The 26,771-nt window shown below is 40.9% G+C and overlaps 1 protein-coding gene across 2 annotated transcripts in view; it reads right to left on the reverse strand.

Moving 5' to 3' along the window:
* The window catches only part of LOC108719725 (BTB/POZ domain-containing protein KCTD1), a 72,115-nt gene extending 45,826 nt beyond the window's left edge, over nt 1-26,289 (reverse strand). Inside the window, exon 1 of one of the 2 annotated variants that reach the window (XM_041567857.1) lies at nt 26,025-26,289. The gene's annotated coding sequence lies outside the window, so the exon portion shown is untranslated. The remainder of the gene's footprint in view (nt 1-26,024) is intronic. The other variant, XM_041567856.1, reaches the window with a different exon arrangement.
* Nucleotides 26,290-26,771: the final 482 nt, after the last annotated feature.

Consider the following 26,771-nt stretch of genomic DNA (forward strand, 5'->3'; position numbering starts at 1 on the left):
TGAGAGTATGTTTATTTTTCATTTACTTTATTTACCCAAGCTTCTGATAAGGTATTACTGGCTCAGCCAGCAATTGTAGCTTTGCCTAAGAAGCCTCTGTATAATTGGTAGCCTGGCCAAGCGCCTTACCACATCCCCTAGGACTTCTATTGTATTGAGACTCGTATTAGATAAGGCTAAAAGATATTGTGCCTTGTAGCCCAGGTATGACACTATGTCATTGGGTCCATGGATAGCCAAAAAGTGCCGTAAGATTAGGGCCACATGACACAGATTCTCCACTAGTGGAGAATCCTCTGCCCCACTGCTCCCCTTCTCTTCTGTAGGTATGACAGAGGTGATTCTGCTGCAGTGCAGCAGAAGAGGGCAGCCCTGTGGAATAACGAAGGGCGAGAAACCGCTGCCCCGCGCCTCCTCTTCTGCTGCGCTGCCTGCACCCAAAATCATTACCTCCACTTGGGTGCAGGCATTTTGCATTTCACGTTATAACCTGATGCCAGCATAGGTATAGTGATAACGTAATACTCAACTGAATATGACACTGTACCTCTATATAAGCTACTGCACGTCATCAGAACCCCCCCTGGCCTTTTGGGGGCACACTATTACTTACAGAAAAATAGAGAAAATTTTTATCAAAACTCGAGAAAACTGAGTGTTTTATATAATTATATTCCATGTAGCTCTGACTGCTCTAAGTCATGAACATAGTGCCTATGTATGTGGAAGTTGTAAAATACCTGTAATATACTAGGTCAGATGGAATGGACTCCCAATTAAACATATAACATAATACAGTACTTGTAATTATTGGCAAATAGCTCTGTACAGACATGAAGGATAAATGACAATATTCCTGGTTTGCTCATTCATAAATGCAGAAAGCAAATACTCCAACATGATCTACTCAGGGCAGCCATCAGGGGGGGGACAAGTGTCCCGGGCATGAAGGGGGTCCCGGCAGTGCTGCAGTTTAGAAAGAGCCGGGCCCCCCTTGCCAGTGATGAAGATCTGCGGCCAGCCGAAAATGAGGAAGTGCTGAAAAGCCAAACAGCCGATCTCCCAAAGCGGCAAAAAGACCCGAAGCCACGAAAATCGCCGAAGCCGAAGTGGCGAAAAGACCCGAAGTCACGAAAACAGTCGGAATTTAAGTCCTGAAGCAGCGAAAAGACCCGAAGTTACGAAAACAGCCAAAATTGAACCAAAGTCACAAAGGAGGCGAAGTTGAAGTCCTGAAGCCACAAGTTCAATTCTACTGAACAATTTGTTTTTTTTTAATCCCCTGGCCACCAATGTATTATTTTAACATTCTATAGGCCCCTGCCACCAATGTTTTTTTAAAAAATATTTTTTGGGGGGCCCCAATTTTTTTTAACTTGTAAGGGGGTCCCTCGCACCAATGTTTTTTTTAAAAATATTTTTTGGGGCCCCATTTTTTTTTTAACTTGTAAGGGGGGCCCTGGCGCCAATGTTTTTTTTAAAAAAATATTTTTTTGGGGGCCCCAATTTTTTTAACTTGTAAGGGCGCCCCAGGCACCAATGTTTTTTTTAAAAAAAATGTGGGGCCCCAATTTTTTTAACTTGTAAGGGGTGCCCTGGCACCAATGTTTTTTTAAAAAATATTTTTTGGGGCCCCAATTTTTTTTTAACTTGTAACGGGGGCCTGGTGCCAATGTTTTTTTTTTAAAAAACATTTTTTTTGGGCCCCAATTTTTTTAACTTGTATGGGGGGCCCTGGCACCAATGTTTTTTTTAAAAATATTTTTTAGGGCCCCAATTTTTTTTACTTGTAAGGGGGGCCCTGGCACCAATACTTTTTAAAAAAAAACTTTTATGGGCGGCCCTGGCGCAAATTCTTTTTTTTTTTAAAACTTATAAGGGGGCCTCGTTACTTTTTTAGCGCTGACGTCTGTGTGGTGGAGCGGGTGGGGTCTGAGGCGGGGCTTGGGCACCAGGGTGGGTGTGGTGGGGCCCCGAAAATGTTGTTGTACGGGGCCCCGTGATTTCTAATGGCGGCCTGGATCTACTGTACAAACACAGATTACTCTACAAAAGACATGAAAGCAGCAGCAGACTAGTGAATTGTACATTGAGGAAATAACTTCAACCTTATAGCATTGCATTTACACCAAACCAACAAAGGAATATGACTTCTTTTTTTCTCTTTCATAGATGAAAGCAGGGGATGATATCTAACTATATTGTTGAAGATCAGTAGCAGTAAATGGAGTCTCTATATTATATTATTTACTATTTTTTACATAATCAAACCTTATATTTGATGTTTTGTATCTGCCACATGGCATCTGGTTTTCATACATTTAGGGGGGTAAAAAGTCGGTTGCAACAAAATCATTCATCAAATTGGATCATGTGGCTTTTTCTTTTTTTTACACTGGAATTGTATGACTTTTTCTAGTTGTCGCTTGAAAAACTCGACTTTTTCGCATTATCGAATGAAAACCAGCCCAGAACTCTAGAAGATCACAAAGGCAAGAAACATCTTCCGATTGTTAAAGGGACATTTGCTATTGGCTTTTACATGACAGGTTTTAGCTGGAGTCTTTTCGATTCAGATTTTTAGCAACTTTGGAGCAAAATATATCTTGAAAAATGCATGGTTATTGGTTATTATCCGCTAAAAACGTAGTTATTCACCTTTAGAAACTCAAGCAGAAAAATTTGAGGTTTAATAAATAGGCCCAAGAATAACTTGATTATTACAGAAACGGTGCAGAATGTTAAACTGGTTTCATAATCTTTCACTATTGTTTTCTATTAATCCTTTCAGGGTACTACCTACTCTACAGATACACAAATGTGACTACAACATTTACGAGATTCAGTATAATAAACATTATTCTCTTTCACTGCTTTAAATATTTACTGTCTCTTTTTGCCTTTCTCTTGTTTCTGTGGCTTTATCTGGCCTTATGAAATTGTATCTCTTCGCTAATAAAGGAAGTGTGATGAAAAGAATAACTGTCTCATTTATCCAGATGGTTCTGTTCAGCACGACTACAACTGCCATCTCAGCGACTGCCACTGTATAATAAATAGTTCCTAGACTATACAGGACAGCAAATAAAGTCATTAACCACAAAAGTCACCTTAATTGATCTTCAAGCTCAGCTTTCAGGTGTGTCTAGAAGAGCAAAATCAAACTGATCTTTAAGCAGGCATGGCCTACTTTACCTCTTGTAGTGGTTATTGGTGTTTTTTATTTGATGTATAGACCTATTTATTGTAAAACGCTGTAGAATATTTTGGCATTTTTACAAATACCTGGTAATACATGTCCCCCACCATTAATCCGAATCACCGCGAGGGATCAGCCCCACAGAATCACTGCCAGACTGAATCAAAACCCTAATGGGTTTATATATCAAAATTCAAAAATTATATATCAAGGTTGTGTAATGTTAGAGGTTTTTTCTACTTTGAGTAAGCTCTAATTTAAAAAAAAAAAGTAATGCTTGTTTATTTAATGCTTAATAATCCTTATCCTAATTTCTTCTATTCCTATCATTTTCAATGGGTCAAAAAAAAAAAAAAACTTGCATAAAAAAGCCTTAAAATTACCATAAATAATTCCCACTGACTTCTACAGTAACTTGGCATCTTTTAGATGGCAACGTTTTACATTCAAGTTTCTGAATTTTTTTGCGCTATAAATATCGTACAAACGAGTATTTAAGAGCATAATTTGACTTCACAAGTTTTAGTGCAAAAAAATGTCATATGACGTTAAAAGTCAATCAAACATTGCATGATTCTGTTATTATAAAGATGTTAAACAAGATTTCCCAGGCTTTTCTGGGTACCCCAGCTCTCTAAAAACCTTATATCCAAGGCTTAAAGACTCACATTATTTATACAATTTAAAAAGCAATAGTGCTAATTGAACAAAGAGATGATTTACTTTCCACTAGGTTTGGGTCCAAATGTCATCACTTTAGGCTCATTATGTTATTATGTTAATAACGGCATTAACGTGCCAAGTGGCTATTGATACATCTCTTTAACAGGCTTGGGCCAATTCCATGGTTCGCTTGCATCAGTGCCTGGAACCATTGATGGCCACAAGAACCATTGATGGCCTCTGCACTTTAAAGTGCTCTAAATTTTGTGTCTTGTGATTGTACTTGTGATTGTAAATGAGGCATAAAAGAGACGGAAAGGTGAAATAACTGGGGGTGCCAACTGTTAGGGATTGCACAGAAGAGTGAAAAAAACAGCTTTTTGTTTAAAGTTCAGCTTTTCACTCTACTGTGCACCTAAGGCAAAGTAGGAAGGATCAGGAAGATCACTCCATGGTGCTTCTCAGAAATACTTATTTACATCAGGAAAACTTCCTAACACATCAATTGGTTACCAACTGCCTCCCTATGCACAAAACCATCACATCTATATTACTTAGAGGACATTATAGACAAATAGCAGGGGACCTTTTTACCATAAAGAGGATCACCGTACCAGAGGCCACCCCTTTAGACTAGAAGAAAAGAACTTTCATTTGAAGCAACGTAGAGGGTTCTTCACAGTCAGGACAGTGAGGTTGTGGAATGCACTGCCGGGTGATGTTGTGATGGCTGATTCAGTTAATGCCTTTAAGAATGGCTTGGACTATATAGTTAGTATAGGTATGGGTATATAGAATTTAATTAAAAGTAGAGAGGGGTGTGTGTATGGATGCTGGGTTTTCATTTGGAGGGGTTGAACTTGATGGACCCAATTTAACTATGTAACTATGTAACTATGTAACTATGTAACTGCACCGTATAATGAACCCTCTACCTCATCTTAAAGTTCTGTTACATATTTATGGTCAATGAATTCTGTGGGAATTTCTCATAACCTTATATGAAATAGCCCTGCCTCCCTTTTTAATAAAGAGTACGAACTATAGCCCATACCTTGTTCTGGGGTTGATTCTCTAATTTATCAAATAACTACCATTAGCATGCCTTTTGCATTGACTGCCGAAACTAGTTAATTATGCTATTATAATTTTTTTTTTTTTTACTCTTCTTGTAAATGTTTTTATTGAGTTTTAAAACCAAAACTAGTAGGAATTTAACAAAAATGCAAAGTTGTAAAATGAGGCATCTCCAAACTGGTTATGGAGACTCGAGATGTAGAACAGGAATACAATAATGAAAACAATTGGAGTGTCTTATTTACATTTTACCAGAGTGAAAGTAAAAATAAAAGTAAAGTAACAAAAACAAGTTCTAAATCTAACAACCTGACAACACTCAGTGAATATTAAGCACCAGTGATACAATAATTCTGTAAGGAATGTGAAGAAAATGGACGTATAGGTTTTAGCCACTACAGGAAAGACTATTTCTTGAGCCAGTCGAGGATTCGAAATTTTAAGTTAGAATCTGTTTGATCCCAAAATATTGACCAAGTTTCTGTAAATATACATATGTGAGTTGGATCTTTTGATTTAATCCTTATTGCTTCTTGCCAACAAAGATTATTTAGAAGAGACTGGATATCTGAAAGTGAAGGAGTAGCTTCTGACAACCAATTTGAGAATAAATATTATTATTTCTTATGCTCTGCACAGCTTAAGGTTGTTAACATATATTTGGGGACAAAAGGCTGGATGTGGCAATTTACTTGTCCTTTACTTGTATCTTCTGTTCCCAATCTTTATTACTGTCATCTTTCATTAAAGACTCCTTAAATTCAACGTTGTTTCCAAGCACCTGCCTCTCCATTCATCCAGCCGCTCAGAGAGATGCCATTATGAGCTATAAGAGATATTCAGAGACCCATGAAGCTTTATGGATGGGAGAATAAGTCAATTGAGACCAAGCTGTTGTAAAATGAGTGGGATATTCGGTTTATGGATGTGATAAGATGGAATTGATGTCACTTAATGTCATCCTTCTCGGGTTTCATCAGAAAAATATCATATACAAAATATTTTCTATGTTAAAAAAGCTTACTATCCTGATTTATGAAATCAAATGGATTCCTCCTCCACATGCTGAACACTAACATCCCCATTGGCTGATAAATAGCCAGTCCAGTAATTGCACTTGTAGTTCCAATTCTGATAGTAATTGTTATTGTATGTGTAAAGTTTATTCTCCCTCCGGGACGGTGCCATTACATGCACTCTAATATATTCGGTGCTTTGCTTCAGGCTGCAAGTACTCAAATTCACACATTCTGGTTGCTTGGAGACTTGCAGAAACAGAAACAATTCCAGTAAAATATAGGGGGAAATATAATAAAAATAATTATATAAATATTCTTTATCCAGAGGTTTCGCTATTAACACCAGTTTCTAGTATTTTATTTTCTAATGCCCAGTTTCTAGTTGTCATGTCCTCCTGAACTTCTAGGTGTGACACCATGGGGCCCATTTACTAAGAGTCGAAGTGAATTTTCTAATTCAAAAACTTCAAATTTCGAAGTAATTTTTGGGTACTTCGACCATCGAATAGGCCAAAATTCGATTCGAATTGAAAGAACGTCACAAATTCGACCATTCGAAACTCGAAGTACTGTCTCTTTAAAAAACTTTGACTTTGACACTTCGCCACCTTAAACCTGCCGAATTGCTGTTTAGCCTATGGGGGACCTCCTAGAACCTCTCTGAGTCTTTGGGTAAGTTTTTAGAAGTCAACGGTTTTTTTTGGTTGTTTTTTTCTTTGTTCAATTTGAAGGATTAAATTGTTCGATCAAACGATTTTTACTTCGTTCGAAAAAGGCAGTTTTTTAACTTCGAAATTCGACCTTACTAAATGTGCCCCTATGTCTTGTCTGCAAGTTAGACAGGAGAACCATTTAATATCCCCAATATAGCACCAACACATTTACACAGCACTTAACAGAAAGGATTCCTTATTCACACTAGTTCTTGCCTCATTTAACAATCTAAGGTCCCTATCACATTCACATATACAGTAGAATCAATATCTTCAGAAGCCTATTAACCTGCCTGTATGTTTTTAATATAACTCAGGATGCCAGCACTATAAGTGCGGTGACCTACGGGGAAATTAGTCATTAGCGATAAAAATGCACGACTGCGGGTGACAGATCTCCAGAAAATACGTCTTTATTGGAAATCGCCAGCGGTAAAACCAACGGATCCCTTAATTCTTCCGCAGATCCCTCGGGAGGAAACTACGTGATATGTAGGTTTACTGCTAGTGATTTTAGTTCTTTCCAAAGTAAAAGTATTTCTGGGGATTTGTCTCCTGCAGTCATGTATATACAGTAGAACCCCCATTTTACATCCCCTGATTTTAAGTTTCCCCTCATTTTACATTGTTTGTGGTCTCACTTACATTATGCATAATACATTTCCCTGATTTTACATTTTCCTGGATTTTACACCATTTTTTTCAGGTCCCCTGAAAAATGTAAAATGGGGGTTCTACTGTATAGTCATGGTCATCAAATCTCCCCATCGCCCACTGCCCTAAGGCACAGGGTCTAAAACTGGAGTGTGTAGTGATATACAATGATACTCACAAATGTATCAATTACTATAGGCAGTTTGACAATGCCAGGGGTGCCTAGACCTGACCAACATGTAGTCTACTTTAAGTAGGGATGCACCAACTCCATATTATGAGATTTGGCTGAATTCTGAATCTTACATGAAGGATTCTGCTGAATCTTGAAACAAATCCGAGCAAATAGTGGATTTGCATATGCAAATTAGGACAAGAGTATAAAAGAGTTAAAAAGAACTGTGCTTGTAGTGAATTAAAATTAATGCTATTTCCTTCATGTGAGGTAACGTCACAAGATTTGAAGGAATCGGGTTCGGTTTGGCCAAGCACTTGGATTTTTCCTAATGTGAATTCTGCTGAAAAAAAGGCTTAATCCAGGATTTGGTGCATCCCTAATTTTAAGCAATGCTATTCCATCAAGATATATCACTGAAAGAGTGTTACCTAGGTTCTTTTACAGTACCATGGAAACTGCGACTCATTTATTTTCAACCATGAGAACATTGCTCTATTTAAATCCCCCAAATACATCCTTAAAAAAAATCTAAAGAATAAATGCACAGAAGAAGCTGTTTGAAGATCTATGGGTAGATCACAATTTTACTTTCTGGACAGCCCTGGGCTATGATATTTGGAGAAATCAAATGAAAAGTTGGAGATGGTAGAGGTAATGTAGTCCAATTACCATGAGTAGGGACTAGAGAAGAGAACTCTTACTGTGAAAACACTGGGCAGAATGTTTTTCTAAGCACAGTGTATGATACAAGTTGTGATTGCTGATACTACTTACAACAGAATGGCTTTAAACCTAATTCCTACTAAACTATTTATCCATTTCTGGACTAATGCCTTGGCGGTCAGTCTATTGGGAGTAGGGATGCACCGAATCCACTTTTTTGGATTCGGCCGAACCCCCGAATCCTTCGTGAAAGATTCGGCCGAATACCGAACCCTAATTTGCATATGCAAATTAGGGGTGGGAAGGGGAAAACATTTTTTACTTCCTTGTTTTCTGACAAAAAGTCATGCAATTTCCCTCCCGCCCCTAATTTGCATATGTAAATTAGGATTCGGATTCGGTTCGGCTGGGCAGAAGGATTCTGCCGAATCCGAATCCTGCTGAAAAAGGCCGAATCCTGGCCGCATCCCGAACCGAATCCTGGATTCGGTGCATCCCTAATTGGGAGTTTATTTTTGTTATGTCTGCATAGGTTTCCTCTAGACATTTCAAAAGCATACAGGCAGGTGAACTGGCTCCTTATAAAAATGACCACAGCATGTGTGAATGTGATTAGATTGTAAGCTCCACCAGGTAAGGGACTCATGTGAATGATGTATAATCTCTATAAAGTGCTTCATAAATGTGTCAGTGCTATATAAATGAGTGTTATTAAGTTATTTTATTGCAAAGTTTGTCATAGGTATTTTTGTCTGCCCTAGTATTGGTATTGGTGAACAATGCTTAGACAACCTAATCACTTGCAATCATGGCAAATTGTAAGGGGGTTATTTATCAAACTCCGAAATGTTCTCGTTATTTTATGAAAACCAAATCCCCACAGAATTTTACCCCCTATTTATCAATACATTTTACGGAAAATTTCTTCTGTGGGAAAAGACTCAATAAAATCTTGAACATACAACTTTTTTGGATTTGTTGCTGAAAATTGTGACTTTTTTGGATTTGTTGCAGAAAATTGTGACTTTTTTAGATTTGTCACCGAAAATTGTGACTTTTTTGTATTTGTCATCGAAAACTGTGACATTTTTGGATTTACTTCCCGAAACCTGTGACTTTCTTGGGTTTGACACTGGAAACCTGCGACTTTTTCAGATTTGACACCAGAAACCTACAACTTTTTCGGATTTGACGCACTAAACCACAAAATCTTGAGATTAATGAACAAAACCCAGCACAGATCAGGATATCTTCAAAATGTCAACGGGACATCTGCTATTGACTTCTACATGGACTCGGTCTGAGTTGGAGGCGTTTAAAGGATCAGTAGCATCAATTTTTTTCTAAAAACAATTCATTAGTATAGCAAAAAAAAAAAAAAAGAAATATTAAACTTTTAAATCTTTAAGTCTTTATTAAGAAATAACTTAATGAAACTCCGCTTGTGCTCCTCTTCAGAAAAGGCGACACAGCGACAATTCATCATGCAGTGCTCGATTTCTCCTCCCTGGCTAAAAAAGCGTGGAGGAGAAATCGAGCGCCGCACGATGGATCGCCGGATCGCCTTTTCTGAAGAGGAGCACAAGCGGAGGTTCGGGAAGTTATCTCTTAATAAAGACTTACCGATTTAAAAGTTTAATATGTCTTTGTGGTTTTTTTCATTCTATAATAACAATTTTTTATTTGTTTTTAAATTGATGTTACTGGTCCTTTAACACCATCGGGTTTAATAAATCTCGAAAAATGCAAGTAACGGTTTTCCCCTTTAAAAGTCCGACCAGATAAAAATCAGACTTTCATAAATAACCCCCTTAATGTACATCCACAATGGCAACCTCTGTCATAAGAAAGACTGAAAAACGCTAGACTGGAGGAAACCAAAATGTGCTGCTTTATATTAGATAATTATTTGTTGCAAAAACAACTGTTGCAGTTTTCTGTGTGTGCATATGTATTGTTTCTGTTTATTATACCATTTAGATTGTAGCAAAGTGTTATAGGCAGAATAACAAATGGCTAGTCTCTGTGGACTGACAGTTTAACAAACAAATATCAATAACCTTTAATTTAGTCTGAATTATTCATTAATATCAGCACAAGTAAGTTTCAAATCTAAAACCAAACTGATAATCTGTATGATTAATTACAGTGTGCATGTGAATATACCTCTCTTTAAGGGCTATTCCACACGGGGAGATAGCGACGCGTTTGCGGTCGCGGCGACAAAGCGCCGCGACAGTCGCCGCGACCGGCGCAGGCGACAGTTTTGTATGGGCGCCTATGTAAAAACGCCTGTGCTAACCACACGAGGCGATGCGCTTTTCAACAGTAGGGATGTAGCGAACGTCGGAAAAAAAGTTCGCGAACATATTCGCGAACTTGCGCAAAAACGCGAGCGGTTCGCGAACGGTTCGCGAACCCCATAGACTTCAATGGGAAGGCGAACTTTAACATCTAAAAAAAAAATTTCTGGCCAGAAAAATGATTTTAAAGTTGTTTAAAGGGTGCAACGACCTGGACAGTGGCATGCCAGAGGGGGATCAAGGGCAAAAATGTATCTGAAAAATCTGCCTGTGTGTGCTTGGAAGAGATAGTGTAGGGGGAGAGCTGTTAGTGATTTCAGGGACAGATGATAGTAAGTTTGCTGGCTAGTAATCTGCTTGATACTGCTCTGTATTGGAGGGACAGAAGTCTGCAGGGATTTGAGGGACATTTTAGCTTAGGTAGCTTTGCTGGCTAGTAATCTACTGTTCTCTTTAAACAACTGCCATACGTTGACCTTGTAGGCATTGTTTGCCCAGTTTTTTTGGACGCAGCCACTGAAGCACAGTTGCCATAAAAAATATGCCATATAAATGCTGAAAATAGTAATTTTTCGCCATACGTTGACCTTGTAGACATTGTTTGCCCAGTTTTTTTGGTTGCAGCCACTGAAGCACAGTTGCCAGAAAAAATATGCCATATAAATGCTGAAAATAGTCATTTTTTGCCATACGTTGACCTTGTAGGCATTGTTTGCCCAGTTTTTTTGGTCGCAGCCACTGAAGCACAGTTGCCAGAAAAAATATGCCATATAAATGCTGAAAATAGTCATTTTTTGCCATATACGTTGAGTCAACGTATGGCAAAAATGACTATTTTCAGCATTTATATGGCATATTTTTTCTGGCCTCTGTGCTTCAGTGGCTGCGGCCAAAAAACTGGGCAAACAATGCCTACAAGGTCAACGTCGTTGACCTTGTAGGCATTGTTTGCCCAGTTTTTTTGGCCGCAGCCACTGAAGCACAGAGGCCAGAAAAAATATGCCATATAAATGCTGAAAATAGTCATTTTTTTGGTCGCAGCCACTGAAGCACAGTTGCCAGAAAAATTATGCCATATAAATGCTGAAAATATGCATTTTTTTGGTTGCAGCCACTGAAGCACAGAGGCCAGAAAAATTATGCCATATAAATGCTGAAAATATGCATTTTTTTGGTTGCAGCCACTGAAGCACAGAGGCCAGAAAAATTATGCCATATAAATGCTGAAAATATAAATTTTTTTGGTTGCAGCCACTGAAGCACAGAGGCCAGAAAAATTATGCCATATAAATGCTGAAAATATGCATTTTTTTGGTTGCAGCCACTGAAGCACAGAGGCCAGAAAAATTATGCCATATAAATGCAGAAAATATGCATTTTTTTGGACGCAGCCACTGAAGCACAGTTGCCAGAAAAAATATGCCATATAAATGCTGAAAATAGTCATTTTTTGCCATACGTTGACCTTGTAGACATTGTTTGCCCAGTTTTTTTGGTTGCAGCCACTGAAGCACAGAGGCCAGAAAAAATTAAACCAGTAGGGTTTGCACCCTAGTTTGTAACGGTGGCGGAGGGAGGAGGAGGACGCTAAAGGACAGCTGTGTGTGGAGTCATGAGGCTTGAAGAGAAGGACAGCTGCATAGAAGTCAGAACAAGTCTTCCGGCGTGCAGTAACCCTCCGAGATCCACCCCTCATTCATTTTAATAAAGGTCAGGTAATCGACACTTTTGTGACCTAGGCGAGTTCTCTTCTCAGTTACAATCCCTCCTGCTGCACTGAAGGTCCTTTCTGAGAGCACACTTGAGGCTGGGCAAGACAAGAGGTTCATGGCAAATTGTGACAGCTCTGGCCACAGATCAAGCCTGCGCACCCAGTAGTCCAGGAGTTCATCGCTCCTCAGAGTGTCGATATCTGCAGTTAATGCCAGGTAGTCCGCTACCTGCCGGTCGAGGCGTTCTTTGAGGGTGGATCCAGAAGGGTTGTGGCGCTGCCTTGGACAGAAAAACATTTGCATGTCTGACGTTACAGACTGGCCAAAGGGCTTTGTCCTTGCAGGTGTGCTCGTGGCAGGATTACTGGCACCTCTGCCCCTGGAATGTTGATGAGTTCCTGAAGTGACATCACCCTTAAAAGCATTGTACAACATGTTTTGCAGGCTGGTTTGTAAATGCCGCATCTTTTCGGACTTGTGGTATGTTGGTAACATTTCTGACACTTTATGCTTGTACCGAGGGTCTAGTAGCGTTGCGACCCAGTACAGGTCCTTCTCCTTAAGCCTCTTGATACGGGGGTCCTTCAACAGGCATGACAGCATGAAAGACCCCATTCTCACAAGGTTGGATGCAGAGCTATCCATCTCCGCTTCCTCATTATCAAGGACTGCATCATCCACGGTCTCCTCCCCCCAGCCACGTACAAGACCAGGGGTCCCCAAAAGGTCACCACTAGCCCCCTGGGAAGCCTGCTCCTGTTGGTCCTCCTCCTCCTCCTCCACAAAGCCACCTTCCTCCTCTGACTCCACTTCTGGCACCTCTCCCTGCGTTGCAGCAGGTGCCTGGGTTCGTTCTGGTGATTCCGACCAGAAATCGTGCGCTTCCAGCTCCTCGTCACGCTGGTCTACAGCCTCATCTGTCACTCGTCGCACGGCACGCTCCAGGAATAAAGCGAAGGGTATTAGGTCGCTGATGGTGCCTTCGGTGCGACTGACCATATTTGTCACCTCTTCAAAAGGTCGCATGAGCCTGCAGGCATCGCGCATAAGCACCCAGTAACGGGGGAAAAAAATCCCCAGCTGTGCAGATCCAGTCCTACCACCCAGTTCAAAAAGGTACTCGTTGACGGCCCTTTGTTGTTGCAGCAGACGTTCCAACATAAGGAGCGTTGAATTCCAGCGAGTCTGGCTGTCAGAAATCAAACGCCTGACTGGCATGTTGTAGCGCTGCTGAATGTCAGCAAGGCGTGCCATGGCTGTGTAGGAACGTCTGAAATGGGCCGACACCTTTCTGGACTGGGTGAGAACGTCCTGGAATCCTGGGTACTTGGAGACAAAACGTTGGACTATTAAATTTAACACATGTGCCATGCAGGGCACATGTGTTAAATTGCCTAGTCTCAACGCTGCCAACAGATTGCTTCCATTGTCACACACCACTTTTCCGATCTGCAGTTGGTGTGGGGTCAGCCACCGATCGGCCTGTGACTGCAGAGATGACAGGAGTACAGATCCGGTATGGTTTTTGCTTTCCAGGCACGTCATCCCCAAGACAGCGTGACAACGGCGTACCTGGCACGTCGAATAGCCTAGGGGGAGCTGGGGGTGCACAGGTGTGGAGAAGGAGGACCCAGCAGCAGAGTAAGAAGAAGAAGAAGAAGACGAGGTAGAGAGCGATGGAGGAGTAGAGGTGGTGGCAGAACCGCGTGCAATCCGTGGCGGTGACACCAACTCCACTGTTGTTGTTGAGCTACCCATTCCCTGCTTCCCAGCCATTACCAAGTTCACCCAGTGGGCAGTGTAGGTGACATACCTGCCCTGACCATGCTTGGAGGACCATGCGTCAGTAGTCATATGGACCTTTGGCCCAACACTAAGTGACAGAGATGCGGTAACTTGGCTCTGCACATGTTGGTACAGGTGTGGTATTCCCTTTTTAGAAAAAAAATTGCGGCTGGGTACCTTCCACTGCGGTGTCCCAATTGCTACAAATTTGCGGAAGGCCTCAGAGTCCACCAGCTGGTATGGTAAAAGCTGGCGGGCTAAGAGTGCAGACAAGCCAGCTGTCAGACGCCGGGCAAGGGGGTGACAGTCAGACATTGGCTTCTTACGCTCAAACATGGCCTTCACAGAAACTTGGCTGGTGGCAGATGACTGGGAATGGGAACAGGTGGTCAAGGTGGAAGGCGGAGTGGAGGGTGGTTCAGACGGGTCAAGGAGAGCAGAGGTAGAGCAGTAAGATGCTGGACCAGAAGGAGTGTGGCTTTTAGTTTGCCTGTTGCCTTTGAGGTGTTGCTCCCAAAGTGCTTTGTGCTTGCCGCTCATGTGCCTTCGCATAGAAGTTGTACCTATGTGGCTGTTGGGCTTACCAAGGCTCAGTTTCTGACTGCACTCATTGCAAATTACAATGCTTTTGTCAGAGGCACACACATTAAAAAAATCCCACACTGCTGACTTTTTGGAAGTGTGCGATCTGGCGGTAACAGTAGAAGTTGGCGGAGTTGGCGGTATTGGCGGCAATGGCGGGTGCGTTGGCCGGCTGAACACAGGTGCCGATACATGTTGTTGCCCTACTGATCCCTGCGGGCTGTCCTCCCTGCTTCTTCTAAGTCTTATTCTCCTACTGCCTCTCTGACTCTCCGTCTCTCCATCTGAACTACCCTCCTCTTGCTCTCTTCTACTAGGCACCCACAAAACATCAATCTCCTCATCATCATTCTCCTCAGATGCATCAATTTCTTCTGACACATCACAGAAGGAAGCAGCAGCGGGGACCTCCTCCTCATCACTCATTATGTCCATCTCTGTCGTGTTCTCTGCCAGAATTAAATCTGGTGTAAGGTCCTCATCTCGTTCATCTTCTTCTGGCAATAATGGTTGCGCATTACTCAGTTCAAGAAACTCATGGGAAAATAACTCCTCTGACCCCAGTGAAGAAGGGGCACCGGTGGTGGAGGAAGTGTTACGTGGGGTGGCCATAGCAGTGGAGGATGAGGAGGATGTTGTGGTAAAGTTAGAAACGGTAGAGGATGGGGTGTGCTGTGTAAGCCAGTCAACTACCTCTTCAGCATTTTGGGAGTTCAGGGTCATTGGCTTTTTAAAACTGGGCAATTGCTAGGGCCACAGGATTGCATAGCAGCACGGCCCCTAGCACGGCCTCTGCGTGGCGGCCTGCCTTTGCCTGGCATTATTTTTTAAAAAACAACAACAACAACAAAAACTCAGTTGGTTTTCTGGAAACGATAATACACACAGCTAGATGGCGGGTTGAAGAAAACAGTGTGCAAATAATGCCTACAAGGTCAACGTATACACTACTACAGCGGTGGATACGGATTACGTAAAATATATTATGGCTGCTTGAAAAAAGTCACTCCGGTGTTTTTCTGGAGACGGTAATATTATGGATATTTAGACAGAATGTGAACAAGGTCACACAGCTAGATGGCGGGTTGAAGAAAACAGTGTGCAAATAATGCCTACAAGGTCAACGTATACACTACTACAGCGGTGGATACGGATTACGTAAAATATATTATGGCTGCTTGAAAAAAGTCACTCCGGTGTTTTTTCTGGAGACGGTAATATTATGGATATTTAGACAGAATGTGAACAAGGTCACACAGCTAGATGGCGGGTTGAAGAAAACACTGTGCAAATAATGCCTACAAGGTCAACGTATACACTACTACAGCGGTGGATACGGATTACGTAAAATATATTATGGCTGCTTGAAAAAAGTCACTCCGGTGTTTTTTCTGGAGACGGTAATATTATGGATATTTAGACAGAATGTGAACAAGGTCACACAGCTAGATGGCGGGTTGAAGAAAACAGTGTGCAAATAATGCCTACAAGTTCAACGTATACACTACTACAGCGGTGGATACGGATTACGTAAAATATATTATGGCTGCTTGAAAAAAGTCACTCCGGTGTTTTTTCTGGAGACGGTAATATTATGGATATTTAGACAGAATGTGAACAAGGTCACACAGCTAGATGGCGGGTTGAAGAAAACAGTGTGCAAATAATGCCTACAGGGCAAATAATGCCTAAAAGGTCAACTTATACACTACTACAGCGGTAGTAAATAAAAAAAAGTAAAATAAAAAAAAAATGAATATTAAAAAAAAAAATTAAAGTTGGTGCTGCTGAACTACTAGGAGCAGCAGATTAGCACACCAGTCCCACTCCCCAACACTGCTAGACTAATAGCACTGGGCTCTTATAGTAGTAGTAGTAGTAGTAGTAAAACAACAAAAAAATAAATAAAAGCAGTCCTTACAAGGACTACTGTTATTGCAGCAGTCAGCAGATGAGATCAGAAGCAGGACAGCTGCCCACTGCAGCTACATACAGAGCACTGCAGTAGAAGGTAGATTACTAGCCAGCAAAGCTACCTAAGCTTAAATGTCCCTCAAACCCCTGCAGACTTCTGTCCCTCCAATAACAGAGCAGTATCAAAACGATTACTAGCCAGCAAACTTTCAACTGTCCCTGAAATCACTAACAGGCAGCAGCTCTCTCCCTACACTATCTCTTCAGCACACACAGGCAGAGTGAAAAAACGCTGCAGGGCTTCGGTTTTTATAGGGAAGGGGAGTGGTCCAGGGGAGAGCTTCCTGATTGGCTGCCATGTACCTGCTGGTCTGGGGTGAGAGGGCAAAAAAAAGCGCCAACAATGGCGAACCCAAAATGGCGAACGTCGCGCGACGTTCGCGAACTTCCGGCGAGCGCGAACACCCGATGTTCGCGCGAACAAGTTCGCCGGCGAACAGTTTGCGACATCTCTATTCAACAGTCGCCTGAAAATGCCTCGCCAGGCTTTTTCAGGCGACTGTTGAAAAGCGCATCGCCTCGTGTGGTTAGCACAGGCGTTTTTACATAGGCGCCCATACAAAACTGTCGCCTGCGCCGGTCGCGGCGACCGCAAACGCGTCGCTATCTCCCCGTGTGGACTAGCCCTAAATAAACAGAGGCAATGCCAAGACATGGCTGACTGATCAATAAGTATCTTTCATTTAAATCAGTTTAAGGATCAATACATTTTTCCTTTCAAGCAAGCACTGGTTCAAAAATGTGCATTGCTGGGGTGACCACAAATGGGGGGGGGGGCAGAGCAGTTGAAATAGGAGGGCAGACTCGTAGCTAATTAGGTTTGAAGTGGAATACTTAATTACTGTGTTGGAAATTCCTATAACCATAGATAAGCAGGGCCATACAATCCCATTTTTATTTTGTTTCCCTTGCTTGATCACTGGTCTAAGTTGCTTTCTTAGTAAATATATTTATTTGACTGCAATAAAGCAGGGCAAAGCAGCATTTCATTGTAGGGTGTTATATTTATCCATTTAGCACAAAGCAGCGACCTTATAAAAAGTTACTTCTGCACAGTCCCCAAGTACAGTCACCATTGTGGCTTAACTGAGAGTCCTGTGTTTATGATTTCCCACAGGGGGATGAATCATGAACGGAAGTAACAAAAATACATCCTCTACTCACAATTGGACTTCGTCTGGATAGCAAATTCTAAAATAAGCTCTGAATATCTTATCTAATGTAACTGTGTCCCATCAGAGTACAGCAACAACGTTCAGTTAATGATAATAAGGACAGAGGTTATGGCAGGACTTAGCAAAGCAGCTCAGCAGGACCATGCTTCTGTTAGACAATACACGTTTCACTATTTCATTGGAAAAATACTTGTTTTTTGTTTCACAGTTAAACTTTTCTACTTTACTTTTCTACTTCACTTTTTATAATGTATTTGTAAAAAAGAAAGAGCATTATAAGTATTTTAGTACAGGTATGGGATCCGTTATCTGGAAATCCGTTATCCAGAAAGATCTGAATCACAGAAAGGCCGGTTCCCAGAGACTCCATTATAATGAAAGAATCCATTAGTATAAGTAACAAAGTGGAAGCATGAGATTTAGGTTATTTTTGGGATCTGTTATCTGGAAACCCGTTATCCAGAAAGAACCGAATTACAGAAAGGCCGGTTCCCAGAGACTCCATTATAATGAAATAATCCAAATTTTTACAAAATGATTTCCTTTTTCTCTGTAATAATAAGACAGTACCTTCAATTCCCTTTTCTGTTTCTTTGCAAATGAGAATTCTCACTTGTATAACATTTAGTTTTTTTACTTGTTTCCAGCTCTGTTTCTGCAAGGGAAATACAGTACAGGTATGGGATCCGCTATCTGGAAACCCATTATCCAGAAAGCTCCGTATTACAGAAAGGCCATCTCCCATAGACTGCATTATAATTAAATAATCCAAAATGATTTCCTTTTTCTCTGTAATAATAAAACAGTAGCTTGTACTTGATCCAAACTAAGATCTATTTAATCCTTATTGGAACAAAACCAGCCTATTGGGTTTATTAAATGTTACATGATTTTCTAGTAGACTTAAGGTATGAAGATCTAAATTACGGAAAGATTTGTTATCCGGAAAACCCCAGGTCCCAAGCATTTCTGGATAACAATTCCCATACCTGTATATTATAATTATTTATTATTATCCCCAATTATTTGGGGATTTGGCACCCAAAGAAAATGAGATTCAAATAGTGAATGCAGCTTATAGCTTTAATGACACCAATTAAGTGGGATGGGCAAGGACATAGAGCAGTATTTGTTAGGGCTCTTACTGACAAGCGTTTTTACCTGCGCTCCCCTGCGTTCCGTTTTTCTGCGTTCAGCCGCAGGAAAGCGCAGGAATAGACGCATTACATTTTTTCCAATGCGGCTGTACTCACACAGGCACGTGTAGGCGCCGAACGCAGGTTGAGACGCAACATGCTGCATTTTTCCTGTGTTCGGCGCCTACACGCGCCTGTGTGAGTACAGCCCCATTGGAAAAAATGTAATGCGTCTATTCCTGCGCTCCCCTGAACGCAGAAAAACGGAACGCAGGGGAGCGCAGGTAAAAACGCTCGTCAGTAAGAGCCCTTAAAGTAGAACTAAAGCTCAACAAATCAGCCCTTTAGCATCAGCTTCTATAACAGATGCTACCTTACTTTCTGCTAATGTTTTTAATATTTCTAGTGACTGCTAAGCTAAGCTTGTTGTCAACAGCAGCCCAAAGCACACTAAGCATGTACAGTGTCAGTAATGTTAAAAAGATGCCCTAACAAGAAAAGAGATGCAATGGAAAACTTTAATTCAAAATCATAGATCACTATTGTTATAAGACTGCTATGTTTTTAAAGGGGCAGAATACAACCTTTTTCTACACTAGTTCAATAAATATAGTTTGGCCTTAACACAAACAGTAAGCAATATAGAAGGCAATATCTGAAACTGGAAAAAATCATATTCTCCATCCTATTCCTACAAGCACAATCCAAACAATTCAGCAGTTCCTCCTCTGTATAAACAAATCCCTGCCCAGCTGATAGGTGTTGAGATAAGAAGTAGCTCTTTATACAGAGGCTTCTCAGTGATTGCTGATTTGTTTTAATTGTGCTCATATGGACTTAAAGTAGAATGTGATTTTACTTTCAACCCCAGACGAAACAAAAAATAATTTCAGTTAATAACAAAATAAAGTTTGTTAATTAAAACAAAAGGCAGGGTTCCATATTTTTATATATTTAAGGTATGGGACCTGTTATCCAGAATGCTTGGGACTTTTGAGATAACGGATCTTTCCATAATTTGGATCTTTATACCTGTCTACAAGAAACTCATGTAAACATTAAATAATCCCAATAGGCTGGTTTTGCTTCCAGTGAGTATTAACTATATCTTAGCTTGGATCAAGTACAAGGTACTGTTTTATTATTACAGAGAAAAGGGAAATCGTTTTAAAACTTTGGATTATTTAATTATAATGGCTTCTATGTGAGATAGCCTCTTTGTAATACGGAGCTTTATGGATGATGGGGTTCCAGATAACGGATCCCATACCTGTACTGTATTTCACTTGCAGAAACAGAGCTCAAAAGTAGTAGAAAACAAAACGTTATACAAGTGAGAATTCGCATTTCCAAAGAAACAGTAAAAGGGAACTGAAGGGAGCTTCTTATTCTTATTAACGGTATTTTCTCCTTTCAAAGCTGTATGATTCATATCAGTAGTAGGAAGTCCTTACATGCCTCAATCATGTCTACCACACATTATGCCTGTATTTACCACTGGCTTCACAATAATACTAGGATAATTTGTCCAAAGAACTCCATCCTGATCCGTTGCCAAGCCAAAGGGGTTACCAGTTTGGAACCTTTGATATTTTACTGCTGCATTACTGGTGTATGTGATAGCATCCGGCTGCTCCCATTTGACTAGCTTGTGGTAAAAGGAACCAAATAGGATCTGATGAGAACTAATGAACCAATGATGTCTTCCCACTGTGTTGTCCTTTCATTTGCTGTGTTATTATGAAAATTAGCATTCTGTTCATGTTTTTTCCTGACATAAAATATTATGAGAGCTCTAGCATATTAGTACTCAGCTGTGTCAAACAATTCCTGAAACAGGAGGCAGTAAAACCCCTGGGGCCAAGTTAAAGATAAACTACCTTCAAATTAGACTGTTTCTTTTATTTTTCTCCATTTTAACCCCTATTTGACTCCCATATGTGGGCAAAGTAATTCTGACCACAAATGAATTGTTCTGACTGTACAGTTTGGAAAGAGAAAAGTGTACTCTGGTTTAATAGTACTAAAGTTTAGTACAAAACATCTCTAGATAGTAACCTATTGTCACTTCTATGGGGTAATTGTCACTGTTCTCTTCTGTTAGTATCCCAAGTGTGTAACATCCGGTTAAGCGCTCTTACAGATGAGCGGTTGAAGCTGTGCTCCCCTGCGTTCCGTTTTTCTGCGTTCAGCCACAGGGGAGCGCAGGGGTTGACGCATTCAGTTTTTTTCAATGGGACTGTACTCACACAGGTGCATGTAGGCGCCGAACGCAGGTTGAGACGCGAAATGCGGCATTTTTCCTGCGTTCGGCGCCTAAATGCGCCTGTGTACAGCCCCATTGGAAAAAAACGATTGCGTCTTCTCCTGCGCTCCCCTGCGGCTGAACGCATAAAAACGGAACGCAGGGGAGCGCAGCTTCAAACGCTCGTCTGTAAGAGCCCTTAGGCTGCTCCCCAGCTTGTACAATCTGAATAATATAAGATAAAGGACACCCATGTGGTACCCACCTCCCTTCCCTTCCTCATGCAGTGCTGCCCAAGCAGGCAAGGCTACATAATGAGTGAGGTGCAACAATTTGCACTCCATTCTAGTACAGGTATGGGACCTGTTATCCAGAATGCTCGGGACCCGGGGTTTTCTGGATAACAGATATTTCCGTAATTTGGATCTCCATACCTAAAGTCTACTAGAAAATCATGTAAACATTAAATAAACCCAAAAAGCTGGTTTTGCTTCCAATAAGGATTAATTATATCTTAGTTAGAATCATGGACAAGCTACTGTTTTATTATTACAGAGAAAAAGGAAATCATTTTTAAATATTCAGATTATTTCATTACAATGGAATCTCTGTAATTTTGAGCTTTCTGTATATCGGGGTTTCTGGATAACGCATCCAATACCTGTACAGGTATGGGACCCAATATCCAGAATGCTTGGAACCTGAGGTTTTCTGGTTAAATGATCTTTCTGTAAGTTACTTTTAGTCTACTAAAAAAAAATCATTAGAACATTAATTAAGCCCAACAGGATTGTTTTGCCCCCAATAAGGATTAATTATATTAGTTTGGATAAAGTACAAGTAATAGCAACTTAAAGGGCAAATCACCTTCAGTAGGAAAACTGTAATAACACATAAGACCTGACCCTAAGGGTAGGACTCCACGAGTGAACGCATGCAAATTGCGACAAAAATAAGGTAAGAGATAGAATTGTTGCATGGTGTCGCAGCATTGATCCGACGCGACACGACTGTCACGCGCTATCCAGCCCAATTAATTAAATCCAGGATTTGGCATCTTTGCAGCAGGATCTTGACAAACTGGCAATCTGGGCAGCTAAGTGGCAAATGAGATTCAATGTTGATAAATGTAAAGTCATGCACCTGGGATGTAAAATTATCCAAGCCACTTATACCCTTAATGGGACTGCACTAGGCAAATCCATAATGGAAAAGCACCTTGGAGTCCTTGTAGATGATAAACAGTCAGCAGCATCAAGGGCAAATAAGGTCTTGAGCTGTATTAAAACGGGCATTTATTCACAGCAGGAAGCGGTCATTCTTACACTGTACAGAGCACTGGTAACGTCCCATCTAGAATATGCCATACAGTTTTGGTCTCCAGTGCTCAAACAGAACATTATTGTATTAGAGAGGGTGCAGAGAAGGGCAACTAAGCTGGTAAAAGGATGGCTATGAGGAAAGACTGGCCAAATTGTGGATGTTCACGCTGGAGAAGAGGCGCTTAAGGGGTGATATAATAACTATGTATAAATATATAAGGGGATCATATAATAATCTCTCTAATGCTTTATTTACCAGTAGGTCTTTCCATCTGACACAAGGTCACCTATTCTGATTAAAAGAAAGGAGGTTCAGTCTAAATATTCAGAAGGGGTTTTTTACAGTGAGAGCTGTGAAGATGTGGAATTCTCTCCCTGAATCAGTTGTACAGGCTGATACATTAGATAGCCTTAAGAAGGGGTTTGTTGGCTTTTTAGCAAATGAGGGAATACAGGGTTATGGGAGATAGCTCATAGTACAAGTTGATCCAGGGACTAGTCCAATTGCCATTTTGGAGTCAGGAAGGAATATTTCCCCCTCTGAGACAAATTGGAGAGGCTTCAGGTGGGGGTTTTGTCATCCTCTGGATCAACTGGCAGTTAGGCAGGATAAAAAAAAGTTAAAAGGTTGAATTTGATGGATGTGTTTCTTTTTTCAACCTAACTTACTATGTTAATATGTGAATATACTAATATTAGTTATACCTCAATTCTGATTATCTAAACTTTTCTCTGTGTAAATGTTCTGCAGAGCTACTGTTGGCACCATGCAAGGGCAAAAGACTCTTATTGGCATACTGTGCCAACCGCAAAGACAACACATTCCTCTGGAAAGCGGCATCATATTCCAGTTGATCTTGCTCTTGTTATTTCTTTATCTGTACTTACATGTACACAATACACGTATGTTGAATGGCCATGTAAGGATTAAATGCTAATAATTTCTAAACTAATTTTCGTAATTTATTACAATTTATATTTTTAGAGAGTGCACCCCTCAAGCCGCACAGATGAAAGAGAATGCAAAATGCTTCCATAGGAGATAACGATCTACATTGTACATTCGAATTTACACGGCTTAAAGGGATACTATTATAGGATTTTTTTTTTTTCAAAATGCATGTTAATAGTGCTGCTCCAGCAAAATACTGCACTGTAATCCATTTCTCAAAAGAGCAAACAGATTTTTTTTATATTTAATTTTGAAATCTGACATGGGGCTTGACATATTGTCAGTTTCCCAGCTGCCTCCAGTCAGGTGGATTGTGCTCAGTCATTCTTTTTTGCTGGTATTTTGCAGATAACAGCTCCCTTACACAAGATAAGAAGTCACTGGTAGATCTAAGAACAGCACTCAATAGTAAAATCCAGGTCCCACTGCTACTCCTTCAGTTACATTGAGTAGGAGAAACAACAGCCTGCCAGAAAGCAGTTCCATCCTAAAGTGCTGGCTCTTTCTGAAAGCACATGACCAGGCAAAATGACCTGAGATGGCTGCCTACACACCAATATTACAGCTAAAATGTAATTAAATTTTATATTGAAGAGTGAATTATTTGTAGTGACAGAATCCCTTTAAGTACTTTATCCCTTTATATCTTGTGCCAGTGAGTTAGTTTCCAAGGTTAGTTATAGGAACAAACAGATGCAAAGTGTTACAGTGCAGATACTTACTGTACATTTGTATCACTTAAAGGGGTTGTTCACCTTTGAGATAACTTTTAGTAAGATGTAGAGAGTGATATTCTGAGATAATTTGCCATTTATTTTCATTTTTTATTATTTAAGGTTTTTGAGTTATTTAACTTTTTATTCAGCATCTCTTCAATTTGCATTTTAAGCAATCTTGTAACTAGGGTCCAAATTACCCTAGCAACCATGCATTGATTTGAATAAGAGACTGGAATATGAATAGGAGAGGGCCTGAATAGAAAAATCAGTAGGGATGCACCGAATCCACTATTTTGGATTCGGCCGAACCCCCGAATCCTTTGTGAAAGATTCGGCCGAATACTGAACCGAATACAACCCCTAATTTGCATATGCAAATTAGGGGTGGGAAGGGGTAAAAATTTTTACTTCCTTGTTTTGTGACAAAAAGTCATGCGATTTCCCTCCCCACCCCTAATTTGCATATGCAAATTAGGATACTGGATTCGGTTCAGCCGGCAGAAGGATTCAGCCGAATCCGAATCCTGCTGAATCCCGACCAGAATCCTGGTGCATCCCTAAAAATCAGTGATAAAAAGAAGCAATAACAATACATTTGTAGTGTTACAGAGCATTTGCTTTTTAGAAGGGGTCAGCGACGCCCATTTGAAAGCTGCAAAGAGTTCAAAGTAAAAGTCAAATAACTCTAAAACTATTAAAAATAAATAATGAAAACCAATTGAAAAGTTGCTTTCAATTGGCCATTCTGTAGCATAATAAAAGTTACCTTAAAGGTGAAACACCCTTTAATATAATAACAAAGTTCAAATTCCTCCAGAAATACCTGACTGACCAACCATTCATTCTAAAAAACTGCCTGAAGGATGTAAACAAGCGAATGTTATAGATCTATATACTAGAGCCCTTGATAGTGAGGAATATACCTACATATGTAATATATTTTTAGAAATAGACTGATCTACAAAGAACTCTTGGCCCCTCTGATTATTCACTGATGCCAGGACAGACAGGGCACAGCCAAAGCTCTGGTGTATTTCCAGCAGATGGGCCCCCACTGCCCCCTTCAGTTCACAGGCAGTTAGTGCACGTGCGATAAATACAAGGTCCTGACTACTTGTCTACAGGGACAGAATAAACACTGCATTTAACCTGTCAGAAGAAACAATGGGGAAGGCATAGAGCAAATGAAAGGATGAGGAAGGAAGTGATAAATTCCCATCAGATGAGAGAAAAATGCCCCTCTTGGGCACAAGTGGAAACACCACAATGGTGTCCTTTCTTAAGCAGCAGAGGCTTGAGGTGAAAGGAGAGCTTGTTGCCTCCACTGAAGCCAGAAAAGTAAACATAGTAGTAAAGCAGAGGGATTCCTAAACAGCTGTGGCTGAACTACAACTCACATCAGTCTCACTGACAGCAGGAGCTGGAACGAGTCAGATACAGAGCTGCTGCCTTTAATCTCCAAACTGCCACCCTGACTAGTCACCAGCTCAGCTCACTTACACGGGAGGAATCTGAAATCATGTCTAAGTAGCCTAGAGAAGAATGTGGAATTTGAGGCTATCCAGTTTGAAAGGGACCATGTTGGTTTGGATACCTCAGTGGTTGTGAATCACTGAGCGCGACATTCACTTTCCTCGTCGCGCGTTAGAGCGCCAGCTCGGCGGCTTTGCGCACGGATCCGAGCGCGCAGGAAACCCCACACGACGCGTCCCGCTGGCATTGTGTCTGCGCCTTATTCGGCGTTACACTGACCCCCCACACACACATTGTTCTAAAGGCTAAAGACTCAGCACTGGAATCGCTCAATTGCGAGCGTCTCCCAGACACCGATGCGAGTGTGAGACGAGGAAGAGTAGAAGCTTTAGCAGGCGCCTGGCACATGCGTAAAAGCAAGTTGCGCCCTGTATTCCCCAGCCGTCCCATCTATTAGCGAATAATAGCGGCTGCTCTTACCTGGAACGCGGAACGGCTCTGCCTTCTACTTCTCCCCTTTTTTCCTCCTTTTCTAAAAAAAAAAATACACAAATTCCCCCTTTTTCTTTTCGCTTGGTGCCGATTTATTCCAGCGATCTGCTCCGCTCGCTACACCAGAGAGAAATGCAATGGCTTGGCTAAGGTAGACAGCACCAAATACAGAGAATAGTCGCTCCAGGGCTCTGAAACCCCTCAAGGCAAAGGATCAGGATACAATTAGCTCATGCCTCTACCTCCAGTCTAAATCAATCTCCAGCATAAAAACATGAAATTCAATTAGCCAGTCCTGCCAACAATATCCTTCTTATTCCAACAATCCCTCATCTATATCTCTCTCTCTCTCTCTCTCTCTATATATACATTTAACATGTGCCATGTATTGTTTCTCATTTTATTTTCCCAGTGTGTGTGTGTGTGACTGGCTCCAGTCTCCAACTTGCTGATTACTCTCCCCTTGCACAGAAAAGCTGATTTTAATCGTTGTGATTAGTTTTGATGTAACGTTTCCTCGGGCGATTTCTGCAAATGGATGGAGTGTTTCTTTGCCAGAAGAGAGAGAGAGAGAGAGAAAACAGCAGATGATGATAATTATAAGGATTGTTGCTTGTTTCTTTTTTTTTTTTTTTATTATTTGTATTTAGATGTGTCTGAGTCTTTCTACTACCCCAAGTTGACCTGACATTGTCACTGCGCTAAGGTCGTGCGACTTGTTGATAAAGATCGCCT

This window comes from Xenopus laevis, chromosome 6S (assembly GCF_017654675.1).
Source record: "Xenopus laevis strain J_2021 chromosome 6S, Xenopus_laevis_v10.1, whole genome shotgun sequence".
Lineage (NCBI taxonomy): Eukaryota > Metazoa > Chordata > Amphibia > Anura > Pipidae > Xenopus > Xenopus laevis.